Below are 14,425 nucleotides of genomic sequence, written 5' to 3'. Positions count from 1 at the left end.
CGCTGCACGGCCGCCCCGGAGAGGCAGCCGCCTCCCGACCCTCTTGCAGCACAGGGGAGGGGGCCGTGGGTCTCGGGAGCGCTCCAGCCGGGGGTTCCAGCCCCGCCCCGGGCCCGCTCCCGCACCTCGGACCGAGGGACGGCGGCGAAGGGAACGAGAGGACGGTGAGGGATGGAGGGGAGCGGTGAGGGATGGGAGGGGGTGGTGAGGGATGGGGGCAGCGGTGAGGGATGGGAGGGGAGCGTGAGGGGCCGCTGGGCGCGCGCGCTCCACCGGGTAACGGCCGCGAACGTGAGCGGGAAAGGGGGAAAGGTGCGAGAGCCGTACCTGGGTGCGGGGATGGAGCTGGAGGGAAAGGGGGAAAGGTGCGAGAGCCGTACCTGGGTGCGGGGATGGAGCCGGAGGGAAAGGGGGAAAGGTGCGAGAGCCGTACCTGGGCGCGGGGATGGAGCCGGAGGGAAAGGGGGAAAGGTGCAAGAGTCGTACCTGGGTGCGGGGATGGAGCCGGCGGGAAAGGAGGGGAACGACAGCCGCACCTGTGCCAGGGATAGACCCGGCGGAAAAGGGGGAAAGGAACGACAGCCGTAGCCGCGCCGGTGATGTACCCGGCGGGAAAGGATGGGAACGACAGCCGTATCTGTGTGCGGGGAATGCACCCGGCAGGAAAGGATGGGAACGACAGCCGTTGTGCGGCGCGGAATGGATCACCGCCACGCCGCCGCCATCAATCGAACCAGCGGAGCCCCGCCCCCGAGACGGAGTGTCCCATGCCCCGGTGGCAGTGTCCGGACGGGACACTGGTCCCTGCGCGCTACAAAATACAGACAAGCGGGAAAGGCGCCGGCTCAGCAGGCAGAGTGACTTCGGGAACCGGAGCGTTTTGCTGTGCTTTATTCCAGCTGGAACGCACCGCCAGATCCCACCGGGCTGCGTCCTCGCTCCCCCCGCACGCTACTCGGATGGTCGGCACCCCAGCCCCGTTTCCAGGAGACGGCGCCGGACGCCGGAAGCAGAGTGGAGCCCCATTGGGCTCAGGGGCGCCTACGTCAGGGCGGGACCACCGGGCAGGGAGCGGGGAGGGTGGCGGGCAGGTCCCGGATGTTGGTGTGGGGAGCGCCGGGGCTGGAGCGTCCCTCGGGAAAGGTCGGGTGCCGGCGGCAGCCTGTGGTGGTGGGGCTGCTTGTGCAACCTGCGCAGGCAACGCGGCAGATAGCGTCCTCAGCCCTGCCGTGGCCTTCTGCAAGCACCTAAAGGGACGCTTTTCTTGTGGCAAAATTTAGTCCTTTAAACTAACGTTTTCTATGTTTAGCAACAGTGTGGTTTTCTCACTTCTTTTTTCATTTCACGGGGATCTGGAGAATTTTTTTTTTTTTTTTTCTTGTCTGGTTTTGTTTTTGTAAGGCCCTTGAAAAATACCTTTTCTTTTGGGCAACACCTGGAACAGTGGTCACAGGACAAAGGCCTTCAAACTGAAAGGAAGTAGATTTGGGTTAGATGTTAGGCAAAAAAAACTTTGCTGTGAGGGTGGTGAGGTGCTGTCACAGGTTGCCCAAAGAAGCTGTGGATGTCCCATCCCTGGAATTGTTCAAGGTTGGATGGGGCTTTGAGCAACCTGGTATAATAAAAGGTTGGGCACAGCAGGGAGTTGGAACTACATGGTCTTTGAGGTCCCTTCCGACTCAAAGCATTCTGTGATTCTGACAAAACATTTAAAAGCATTTGCTCTAGAGCAAGCTGTAAAGAATTCAGGTTTTTTCTCATTGTCTCACCTTTATTTTCACCTCCTAACAGGTTTGTACCCATTGATGCATTTCAACCAATATTGAAAAAAGAAATAGTACACCTGCAGGAAGGATTCAATGTTTCTTCTAGGTAGCATGATAACAGATGGTCAGTTTTTTTACTCCCACTCTTGAGAAGACTTCAGCATGATTTTAAACCCCTGTAATGTCGAAAAGGGGAAAAAAACCCAAAACCTGAAATCCCTCTTTATTGTTGACAAAAACTCAACATGAGCCAGCAGTGTGGGCTGGCAGCCCAGAAAGCCAGAGTTATCCTGGAGTGCATCAAAAGGAGCATGGCCAGCAGGGCGAGGGAGGTCATTCTGTCCCTGTACTCTCTGTTCTGGTGAGACCCTACCTGGAGTGCTGCATCCAGCTCTGGTGCCTTCAAAATAAGAAAGACATGGAAGTGTTGGAGCAAGTCCAGGGGGAGGCATGAAGAGATAAGGGGACTGGAACACCTCTCCTATGAAGACAGGCTGAGAAAATTGGTGGCTCTGTCCCATTTTACACTGTAAGTTTTCAGTAATTGCAGAGGTGACTTGTAATAATCAATGAAGGTACAGCTTTGAAGCTGCACAAGTAAGATAATTTTTCCATTCTGTTTTTAATGTAAATGAGTAGTTGACTAGATATAAATAAACCAAATGCGTAAGTAAACATCACTTTCTATTAATAAGCACAAGAAAAGTATGCTTTGAAGAGGAATTTATTTAGATTTCAGAAAAATGTGTATTTTATCTGTGGTTGGGATAAGAATGACTGATATAAAGAAAAAGGAATAGAATATTAGCTCATTTGCACACAAGTCCTGGCAGCAGTTCAATGGCACATCTTAGAATGTCAATTTCATTGTCCCTGTCCAAGAAGATACAACTAAGCCACAATAGCTATCAAGTTACTGTATTTTTTTCCAGATTTCCTCATTTTTCATCGTATGTACACTTTCTGTTAAATTAGTCCAGGTTAGGGATTGTTTTTATGCAGAGGGGGTAAATACCCCATTTTGGGGGAGTGAGATTGTATGAGCTTTAACATTAATGAAGTCTGCTGAAATCTTCATATAATAGTGGCACTAGCACTACAAAATAGAGCGAGAGAAACACACTAAAATAAACGTTCAAAAAAGTTTAGTAACATTTGAACCAGAGATTTATAGCTTTTGAAATTAAATGTCTCCATGATAAAAAATTTTCAGTACAATTAAAGGCAGGCATAGGGAGATACATTGACTTATACCACCTTTTTTTCCAGCCTCTCTTTATTAGGAACTGTGGGCACTTTTTTATTGTTGATACACATTTCATTACATGTCTGTATGTTTTTTACAATCTGAGTGCACATTTTAAATATACTCCAGATGGGGAATTTTCTCTTTGATTTGGTGTAAGAATGGAGGAGTCTCTCTTCAAACATGTTGCTTCAGGTATGAGAGTAATCTTGCAGAAATAAAGTATTACAAATACAGATCAGGTTGTAATTAAAAGACTCTTATCTTTGGCCTTTTACTTACTGTTTCAGTCTGTTATTCTTGAGTTTTTCCTGTTACTTAACATGACTTCAAGCATTGTACTCAACTGCAGTGAACTTTTCTATGGGAATATTTTCAGCGTTCAAGAACGGAATGCAAAATATTCTCTGTCTTGTTTGCACCATTTCAATACTCCTAGCAATCTGTGCAGCAAACTCAGCCTTACTATTTGCCTGGCTATTAGACGGGACAGTCAGATGTAATCAAATTCTTGTTCTCAAATAAATATATGATCTAATTTAAGGCAAACTGGGATCTCGTGATTGCAAGCACATAGTTCAGGCATGCTTAAACACTTCACTGCTCTTCCCTCAATGGGTACTGTGTAAGCCTCTGACATTTTGCCTGGTTCTCAAAAGTCTGACTAGTAGCCTTTAATTTTGAGGTGTGTTTTGTAAGATGTGTTCTTCAGTGTGCTCTAATGCCTGTTGAAAATGCTATTCAATTGTTTTATTTTGCCATGTGTACTAGCTTTTCTTTTTTTTTCCCCAGATATCATGATTACTCATGCTCTATCCCATCTTGTTAGTACATGGTGTTTATTTCTATTCCAGACTGACCCCATTCTCAAGAGAATTTCTATTCTCGGCATCTAGGGTATGATGATTCAGTTGCTCAAATAAAATACTCTTATGTTCCATTTGCCTTGACAGTACTGTCATTCCTGGGAAGTGCATAAAGCCATTTTTTTGGTGTTTGACCCGTTTGGCAGATTGGTGGACATGGGCACATCTTTATCTTGTGCTTTTATTTTCAGATTATTTTCCAACATCCTCTTGAAATTGGCACATATTTTCATTGTTTGAGTGAAACTTTGTTATTTATTTTTGTATTTCTGTGGTAACATTAATATGTGGTTATGATATTATCATTTTGATATGATATAATGATTTTACCTTGGTTACCTTGGTTTTCTGATACAACTCTGTTGTACTTACTGATCCATCTCACATTCATGAAATAAATTCAGATTTTACTGTTTTAGAATCATATATTTCTGACATTTGAAAATAGCAATGACTTTTCAAATTCTTAGGTGCTTTCTGGGGTTGTTGTGTGAAAATTTTTTCCCAATGGAAGAGTTGTCCTCTACACTTTTGAGTAGTATAAACAGTTTGTGTTTTGCAATAATGTTTCAAAATTTGTCTCACTGGTGAGGCGGTGGTTCAAAGTTTTGCCTCACTGGTGAGGCAAAAAAATTACTAGTAGTTTCTTGTAAGATAACAATGCTCCAAATCTCAGCTCACTGGATCAACTTGCAAGGTCACCAATACTACATGTATGCCATGCTTGTGTTTCCTCTTCCTCTGTTATGGTCTCAATGCTTTACATATGCCTAAGGTTGGAAAGAGATGTGGTGAGATATGCTGAAAATTTTAATACTCTCTGAGTTAATACCATTAAAGGTTGGCATATTACAAGGTATTTTTACCCTCCCAAAATAATTGGGTTTCCCTGGGAAATCAGCAACTGCTCTGTATATGATACTGCAGTCAGGACCAACTTCCTTTTTTTTATTTGTTTGTTTGTATTAACTGCTATGGAGATGGGGTTAACTGTAATGGATTACCACAGTTTCTGCCAGGCATTTCTCATATCGCATTTCTGAGTATAATCAGCTCTGATAGGAGCTTTCTGAGCCTAGCTGGCAGAGCTGATACTCTTCTGCTCTAAGGTTCACTACTGACAGCATTTTAAGCACCTCAGCCTACTTGCTGGCTTCCAAAATATGATGGTGACTGTCTTGCTGAGACAGAGGAGCTGAATAGGCCTTGTCAATATTTTGCTTTTTCAGTGACTACCATTCTGCTTATGTAATTTTGAGATTATGTAAAATGATATATTTTTGTGTGTATTTCAATAATTTCCTTGTTCTAATGCAATAGACAGTGTGTAAAGCATGCTATGCTGGTTGAATTATTTTCATCTGTTCTAGGTATAACATGGCAGGAGAACATCCCATTGTCTTCAATTACATCCAGCAGTTTGTACTCACACACGAGGCATGCTTCTTTATCACATATACAAAGCATTCACTGTTCCAGCAGCAAGCAATGGCTTTTGTGTTGCATATTCTGAAGATTCAGACTGTATACTCAGAATATCTTTTGCTTTCTGATTAAAATTCACAATGTCAGAAGTATTATCATCATTCCATGGTATAATTTTCATTTGATTTTTATTACATGGGTTTTTTCCTTTTCTTGCAAAATGCATGCCTGGCACATTTATCATTGCCCCACTATCTAGCATTTCATTTCCTCTTTGTCTGTGTACTTGACTTCACTTATAATGCTAATCTGAGCTTTACAAACTATTTATTCCAACTTGCATCTCATTAATGCAAAATATGTGCAAAACCCCATCCTCTGAGTCACTGTTTGCCTTCATTTGTTTTTTGTTTTGTTTTTTTTCTCAAGCTGTAAGATCTGGAATAATGCTTCTTTTGCCATAATTATTATTTATGATGCACTATGAAGAAATTTTTTATGAATTTTCTCCTTAAAATCTTTTCATCTTCATTTTATTTCTCTTCTCAGCTTGCGTTTATGCTTTAGCTGGTCCATAAAGTTACTTTTTAATTTTACTTTTATTTAGCATATAATTTTCCATGTGTTTTTTCACAAATCAGCATCAGCTCTCCTTAGGTCATAGTCACAATAACACTTCAGGCCAATTCCATAATCTGGTACTGCTCCTGAAAGATGCAGCCCCTATACAGGAAAGAAATTTCCAGCAGAGATGCAGTTGTAGAAGGGGAAGGCATTGATGCTGCCTGATGCAAGCTGAAAGAAGCACAAAGCTCTGAACAAGGAAAGCTTTTCTGCTGATATGACTCTTCAAGCAAAGGTAGCATTGAATAACATCCTGTAAAACTAAACAAATAAATAAACAAAAAACTCCCTTCAATACAAACAAAATCCCCAAACATCAACCAAGAAAAAATCAGTCAGAAGTACTTACATTTTTAATTTTCACGTGCTCTGTGAGACAACTTGCAAGAATCTGTGTGTTTTGATACAGATTCAGGTAAAAGCAATGACAGCTTTACAAAAAACACCATTTAAATAAGAAACAATGTTGTACAGGCAGTGTTCTGCAGACACTTCATAGATATTTTTAAAGAATTTGCAGCATTACTTAGTTCACGCTGATGTGTGAGAAATGGGCAACCAGCAACACCAGGTACCAGCAGGAAGAACAAAAAGAGAAAGCACTGCAACTCCTTTCTTCTTAACTCCATGGCAGCTATTCAGAAACACAGGGTATGTTTTAGAGATTTTTTTTTCTCTCCAAACACTTGTTAATGCCCACTGGAATTAGTTTGTTCTCTGAGATTAAAATCGTTTACCCCACAATTGCAGCTGCAATTGGAGTCTTCAGCTGGCAAAGTAATCAGAGATTTCTTAAACTGGTTTCAAATGCTTTTAAAGCTTTTATTGTATTCTTTGATTACTCTACAGGGCTATAAAGGAGGTTCTGCAGACAGTGAATGGTGAGGATTAGAAGAAAAACAACAGCACACTCGGTGAAAAGTACATTTGAAAGGTCCTGTATTTTAGCAGGGTGGAAATAAAGTCTCTTCTAGAGATGTAATCAAGGAAGCAGAATTGAGAATGAATATGAAAATATCATGTGATGATAATATCACATATGATAAAATCAAGAAGAGAGAGGAAATGGAAAAGATAATGAAAACAGAAGGATAGCAGAGAAATCTAGGAAACTTTTTGCAAGTAGTTGGTTACCACATCAATTGCCAGCTTTAGAATTATTAGGTGGATAAATTGAGCTGGTGATAGAAATGCAGAGGAGTATGCTTACGTGCACTATAGCACCACATGACCAAAAAATCATCAGGAGGATTTGGCACAGCACTACCAAACAATTGCTACCATGTCATATGACCAGTGTACAGATGCACACCTAGCATACAAGGGCCTGGCAATCCCATAGCCCTGAGTTCTCTTTTCTACATACTGTGTTTGAGTGTAAATAGTGTGTGTCATTGCCATTTCTCCCACTGTGAAGGACTTCTGCTCACTTTAACAAGAGTCTTTTCAGTCTCAGCAGTACATCTCAAATCCTTGTTCCTTACAGACGTGACAGGTCAATTGGTTCTTCTCAATAAGAAACTTACAACCATGCACACTTGTTTCTTGCTGTGTTTAGTGGGAATATTCACTTTTCTACTTCCTGGTTTTCCCTCTGCCTGCCTTCTCTTTTTTTTTTTTTTTTATCCCCTCAGCATTTGATTTTCTTCCTGGGCTGGATTCCAAGGTGCTTCTGTTCTGTGTCTTCCTCTGTTTTTCTGGAACTGAAAGCTTTTTTTTTTTTACCCCTCTGCTTCTTATTTATAATATGTAAAGCACAGAGCAAACTTTTGTTCCTCATAATTACTTCTCCTTCACTGTACAGACCATTAGTCCTCACTGCTGTCTTGGCCTTATATTACACATTATAACAAGTTCCCAGCTGCTGCTTTGGGGCTCCATCCATCTTTTGCAACCTCTCAGTCTTGTTTCCTCTCTTATGCAACCTCTGTCACTCATCTGAGTTCAGAGTTAGCTGTTTCAGTATTAATCAGAAAAGAACCCTTATTTAAAGCTTCCTGATTTAGTGTGCTCACTGGCAAGGGTCACATGTATTCAAGATTTAGCACAAAGGGAGAAATGGCAGGACTCAGCTAAGGGTGAGAAGTGGAAGGCACAAACGTTTTTTGTTAGACTTCTTTGCAGTAACATGGACTTTCTATTTTAGGGAGGATTTAGATGAGACTACTGAGATGATTTAAGAGTGCAAGGTTACCAGAGGGGTGGGTCCCTTTCCTCCCAGACTAATGGTTTCAACTCATCTTTTGTGCTCACTCCATATTTCTATGATGTTAGGGTGAATCAGTTCAGTAATGGGGCAGAAAACCAACAAGAAAAAAATACAGTTAGTTCTGTGTGAGGTTAGTAAACTGAATCACTCACTGAGGAATCCTAAGCAGCAGAACCAGCCCTTGGGAAAACCAGGAGTCCCTGGGTCCTCCACAGGAGAAGTGGGGAGAGCAGACTGTTCCTTTTGGCAGCAGCACCAAGATTTCAGGTTGACTCACATGCCCCATTTAAATCACTAGCAGGGGATTTGCTCTGTACACATGCCTGCTCAGAAGGCTGCTGACTGAGGATCCTGTTGCCCTTGCAATATTTCTTCTCTCTTTTCTGTCACCCAAAAGCATACATCCCCATCTGAGATTCTCTTTGTTTGCATCTGTGAAGGGTTGGATCATTTCTTTTTATGGGTTATTTGGGGTCAAGCCCTGAATTCATTTACACTCTCTGGAGGTTATTCCATGCTTCTGGAATCCTGTCACCACCAGCACAACTGCAACTTTTTTTTTTTGGTCTTACCAGCTGTAACCTTGAACACAGTTCTATTCCTCCCTGGCCAGCAGACAAAAACAGTCAGACCTTTCTCCAATAAATAGTTCTGTGAGCTGCAAATATATGAAGTCCTGATTTGTTGTGGGTTTCTCGCTTCCCCCATAATTATTACATTTATCACAGGATAGATTTGGAAGGGACCAACCCCCCTGCCAAGGCAGGGTGAGCGACAGCAGGTTACACAGGAACGCATCCAGGAGGGTTTTGAACGTCTCCAGAGAGGGAGATTCCACGATCTCCCTGGGCAGCCTGTTCAGCGCTCCGCCGCCCTCAATGTAAAGAAGTTCCTCCTCATGTTCAGTTGAAACTTCCTGTGATTTAGCTTATGGCCATTGCTCCTTGTCCTGTCGCGGGGCACCACCAAAAGGAGTGGAAAAGAACTTGGACCTGAGACATTTCTCTGTATACGGGACATTCATACCAAATATTTCCTTTGAGGATTTTCTGCTCTTTAACACATCCTGTAATCATTCTTGCCCTCTCCGCCTCCCAAACCAGCCCAGGTCGGTCGTGCGCGTCCCGGGAGCGGTGGGAGCAGTGCCGGGCAGCGCTGCCAGCGGCCGCGCTCGGGCTGCTCCGCACGGCGACAAACCCCTCCCGCCCTCCGCGGGCATCCTGGTCCCCGGCTTGCCCTGCCCTTCCCGCGGCAGGGGGCCGGTTGCCGGGCGACGCTCGGCCCCTCCTCCGTGGCAGGGCTGGGCCGTGAGGTAATGGCCTCCGGGGGGCGGGAAAGGGAGCGCCGCGACTACCGAGCCAGCGGCCGCCGAGGTGGCCGCCGGCGGCGTTCCCTGCCTCCCGCCCCTTCCTGCTGCCCCGCCGGCGGCGGGCGGCGCCGCAGCCCCCGAGGTGTCCGCGCCGCTCCGCCTCCTGAGGAGGCTGCGCGGCCGCAGGAGCCCCGCGCCCGGCAGCGGCGGCGGAGAGCGCCCGGCGGCCGCCGCACGTGCGCTGCCGCCCGGCAGGAGGGGTTCGCAGCGGTCTCCGGGCGCCGCTGGAGAGCGGGGAGCTGGAGCGGCGGCAGCCTGGCAGCAGAGACCCGGGAGGAGGAGGGCACATGAGGCGCCGGCAGGAGGAGGGAGAAGCAGCAGCAGCCAGCCGGCCACTGCAGCCCCTGCGCTCTGCCCGCCCCGCACGCCGCGGCCTCTCAGCGGCGCGGGCCCGGGGCGAGCCGTGAGGGGGGAAGCAGCCCGGAGGTGGCCGCCGCCGGCAGCGAGGCTCCCCCGGCCCGCGGGGGCGCCGCCGCCCGCGCCCCCGCCGCCCGGGGGCCCGGAGCAGGGTGAGTGCGGCGGAGGACGCGGGGGCACGGTGCGGGGCGGGCGGGGATGCGCGGCGGCACCGGCGCGGCCGCCTCTGGCCGCGCTCGCTCCCAGAGGAGCGAGCGGGTGCGGGGGGCGCCTGCTGGGGCTGCGGTGCGCGGGCGAGGCCTGCAGCGCTCGGCGAGCTGAGGAACGGGGGTGAGCAAGGTGCAGCCGCTCTTCCTTCTCCTCGGGCCCCTCGACCTTCACAGCCGGCTGGCTCGGGGGCGGGCGCTGCGTCTGGCTCTGCTGCCTGTGCTCTTTTGTCCCTTCCGCGCCCTGAAAGGAAAGAAGCACATGAGTGGAATTGCGTACCGAAGGTCAAGACTCGCTCGCAGAATTGTGCCTCTGCATTACTTGCAGCTAAACTGCTGCTGTTCTCAGATACAAGGGCCCCTGCATGCAGAAGTAGCTTTCTAGCCATCGCAGAGGGACCTGCAAATACTGACTCGGTTTCTTCAGCGTTGGGGATTATGGATAGCTTTTGGCAGCATTCCACTGTTTAAAATGATTAAAATATTCCATTATGGTTTTTTAGCAAGTTTGAGATGTTGGTGGCTCTTTTGGTTTGCATCTGACGATTTTGAAACTTCATCTATAGCAGAGTTTTTTTCAGGTAAAATTAGGGAAGAGTTAGGAAATTTCCAAAGAAAAGGAACATCTGTTAAAAGAGTGGGAGCCAGGGTTCATGTTCTCCCTTTCTCTGACTTCAGGAGAAGTCTCTGTGTGGATACTTTTTTCTGCCTTGCAATCTGTAACCTTATTTGAACCTTTCAGTCCGCTGAGATTAAGTCGTGGGTGTAATGGTTTTTGCAATCAGGAAAGCAGCAGCAGAAAAAAAAAAAAAGCCCCAAAAAGCAAACAACAACAAAAAGTTAAAACAAAACCAAACAGCAGTTATGATGACCAGTTTGCCATATGTGTCTGTTTTACTGCTGTGTGTACGCAGTTGCATGTACTGTTTGTAGTGCCCTGCCTTCTTCTACCTGTGCTGGAATTACTCTGGGTTTAAACATGTTTGTCCTAGTAGGGCTCTTCGGAGTTACCAGAAGAAGCCTGGAGGAGGGAGTGTTGTCTCCAAGCCCAGGGACTATGTTCACAAAACTGTGCCTTCTCTGAGGCACTGTAACCTGTTTTGACTGAGTCAGAGCAACCTGTGATGACAATAAGAAAATTATATTAAGCCATTAAGCTTACTTCACTGTTTTTCAATGAGCAGCATTGCAAGCGAGGAAAAACAGGATGGTAAAAATCCTAGTGGAAGGCAAGAGTTTTCAGCTTTTAATGTGAACTACTGAGTGAAGACCAGACGGCTGTATGAACGGATAGAATGTAAATTTCTGTTGAAGTAAAACAAAAGTTTCTGTCAGTTGCATGAATGAACTCTCACTTGCCCGCGGATTGAACTGAGTGATGGATGACAATAGTGGAAAGAAGTAGGATCTCTGGCTCTAGTGCAAAAAGATCCCATACCAGACAAAAATCATCTCTTCATCTTTTGCTCAATTATGAATAAAAAATCGTACTGCAACTTGGTGCCTGTTCTAGAGCACTGGGCAGCACAACAATATGCCAGGGAAGCATTAATGTGATTAGGCACATGCATTTATATATGTGGTGCCCTGTGTTTGATATGTAGGTGCTTAAAATCCCAGTGAAATATCCAGCTGCTGCAGCAGCCTCTGAGCGTCTGACTAGTTTAATCCAGAGTCCTGACTAATGAGGCAGGACCAGGATGTGATACACAGGTTTTGCCATGGATGTTAATGTTTGTTAACTTGGCACTCTGGCAGTTTGTGGAACACAGGTGAGAGCTGGTGGGAGTAAGCGAACTTGCACATACCTGAGAGCAAGATCAGATTGGAAGGATTTGCCTGGAACTGGTGGGAACTTCTGTTGTTCCTCTCTGCCGCAGTTCACGCCTGAGCTCCTTGCTGCTTCACGCATTCTGTCTCCTGTAACAGATTACCAGCTGCTTTTGTAGAAGTAATTCGATCCTAATCTTTCAGTGTGCTCTGAGGATTTTATTTGTACTCTAGCCAATCTGCTTTGGGATAGAATAATGAGATTAGTATTGCAGAAATTAGTGCAGGTTAAATATTTTTGTTTTAAACGCGTACTTGATCAATATTATTGTTTCATACTGTTGTTGCTATAATACTGAAAAGGAAAAATGCTAAAACTTGTCATTGTGTCTGCTGTGATAGACTGTAAACTGAATGCAAGATACTTTTTTTTTTAATAGTTCTTTAAAAAGGATTTTCAGAATGAGTGCTGTTGAGGCAGCATCTGCAATATTGAAAGGCAAGAGGTTAAAACCAAACCTATTGCCCTTTCTAAAAGCTGTACACATTTTTCTTCAAAGCACTTTCCTATGTTATTTAAATTTTTCCTTGGGAGAGGAGGGATAATTAAGCAGGAAGGCAGTGTATGAGTTACATTTGTTTGAAATAAATTTCTTCCCTAAATCTTTAAATTTTGTTGATTTCCAGGGTTGGGGTTGGTTTAAGTGCTCCTTCTGCCAGGACCAGAAACAGCATTTGTAGGACATCATTTGTTTTGGGCTGTCTAGGTGTTGTATGTTGTAAGTAATACTCAAGGTTGGTGGTTTCTTGTTAATTTGCAGAGAATTGTGTATTCTTTGTTAAAAATTTTGGGTAATACAGCTTTCCCTCTGCCTCAGTAAAAATGAGTGCCTGCTGTAATAAGTCTCCAGTATTAGGCTAGGTACTTAATTGGTGTATCTTTGAATAACCCTGTTTTAACTCTTACAAAACTGTCATTTGACTTCACACAGTACTTATTTCCCAATACTTCCATAATAGTGCAAGAACAGCCAAACTGGTAGAGCTGGTCTGTACTATTGGGAGTCATGATAACTACAGTAGGGGCATAGTAGCTGTGCTTTTTCCTCTTGGTCAGAAGAATGTTATTGATAGGTAGGCTTTTACAACTAGTTCTGTTTTCCTTTTTGAACTGTTCCTTTTCTCCAGATGTACCTGGCAGTTCTGCCCCTGTAAGAAGTTTAATGTTGCCACCAAGATTAACATTTAAGAATAAATATGCTTAAATTGCATGTTAAATGACCAAAGGCATACTGACATCATGCCCTAGGATGATCATGTTGTTCTTTGATTCTGCTGGGAGTGAGATTGTCACTTGTGTTCTTCAGAAAGGCTGTGAAAAGGAACAGGTTCTGGTAGTGACTGCACACCAAGTGGCTTTCAGAGTTATCATAAAAACATAGTAAGTAAGAGAACTACTTTCTAGTCACTAAATGACAGTGATGGCATGTCAGTTGTGGGTATGAAGCTGTGAAAGACTGGAACTGTAAAACTGATGTGTGGTCTGCAGTGCCTGTGCTGTGGAGATATGTTACCCTGGTCATGTACATATCATTAAAGCTCCACAGGCAATGCCACTGACACCTTGGAATGCTGCACCTGTATGGAGGCCTCAATTTTGTGTATTCAGTTGTGGGATCAGTGCTACTTGGAGAGATAAAAATCTTGAGAATGAACTTCCTGTTAACATAGGCTTTCCAAGATACCAGTTGGTGTCTGATTCAAAGTCTTCCTGCTTACTCTGTGGTTTGACTGAGATAGCTGTGAGTTTACAAGCACTTCTATTTTACTTTGTAGTGAATAGCATGATGTTTCCTAAGTTAATTTCAGGAGTTCACTGATACTATTCTTTGTCTAAAACTGTCCTCTATTTGAACTTTGAATCATCAATACTTCTGTTTTTATTGGAGCCTATTGATTAGGGTGCAAAAAGTCATGCCATATAGTCATCCTGCTTATGGTTGACCAGCTAAGAGGCTTATTGGTAGTACAAACAGATTAGCTGAGAGTTAATTCTTAGATTCAATTATGTTGGCAGATTTGCTTTAGTTAAATCAGTGAGTGGCTGTACTGAAGCTGATTCTTTGCCTTATCTTGCAGCTTCTCTGGACAGGATTGTCTAACGTTGCTGTCCATTAGATGCTGAAAACCCAAATGATACTGGTGCTCTATAACTGTCATATGTTATTGTGTGCATATTTGGGGTTTTTTTTGGTAATGATTCTGATAGATTAATATGGTAGAGCCCTGTTGGTTTTGCTTGAGTTTATAGCAAAAGTTCAGAACACTATAGCAGAGTATTAGAAAGAAGGAAGGAAATGTGGGAAGAGCTTGGTTTAAAAGCCCTTGCAAAGTTTCATTTTGGCTTGTTTTGACATTAGACCATGATGCTGCCCAGCAGAACAAATTTTCCCATGGCTGTGGATTCCTTGCTCTATCCCCTTCCATATTATGGTGCTTGGAATCTAGTCCTTGACGCAGGCAAGAGCTGGTTTTGAGGTTAATTTTCAGCCTGTTAATTTTCAGCCTGTCTGTGCTGGGCAGCTGA

General features: G+C 44.7%; 1 protein-coding gene across 3 annotated transcripts in view; it reads right to left on the bottom strand.

Moving 5' to 3' along the window:
- Positions 1-888, bottom strand: part of ULK4 (unc-51 like kinase 4) — a 211,919-nt gene extending 211,031 nt beyond the window's left edge. For all 3 annotated transcript variants that reach the window (XM_030944162.1, XM_030944164.1, XM_030944166.1), the window contains exon 1: positions 487-888. The gene's annotated coding sequence lies outside the window, so the exon portion shown is untranslated. The remainder of the gene's footprint in view (positions 1-486) is intronic.
- Positions 889-14,425: the final 13,537 nt, after the last annotated feature.

Source organism: Camarhynchus parvulus, chromosome 2, assembly GCF_901933205.1.
Source record: "Camarhynchus parvulus chromosome 2, STF_HiC, whole genome shotgun sequence".
Classification (NCBI taxonomy): domain Eukaryota; kingdom Metazoa; phylum Chordata; class Aves; order Passeriformes; family Thraupidae; genus Camarhynchus; species Camarhynchus parvulus.
Note: the sequence above shows the minus strand (reverse complement) of the source record. Positions and strands in the feature narration are given on the sequence as shown.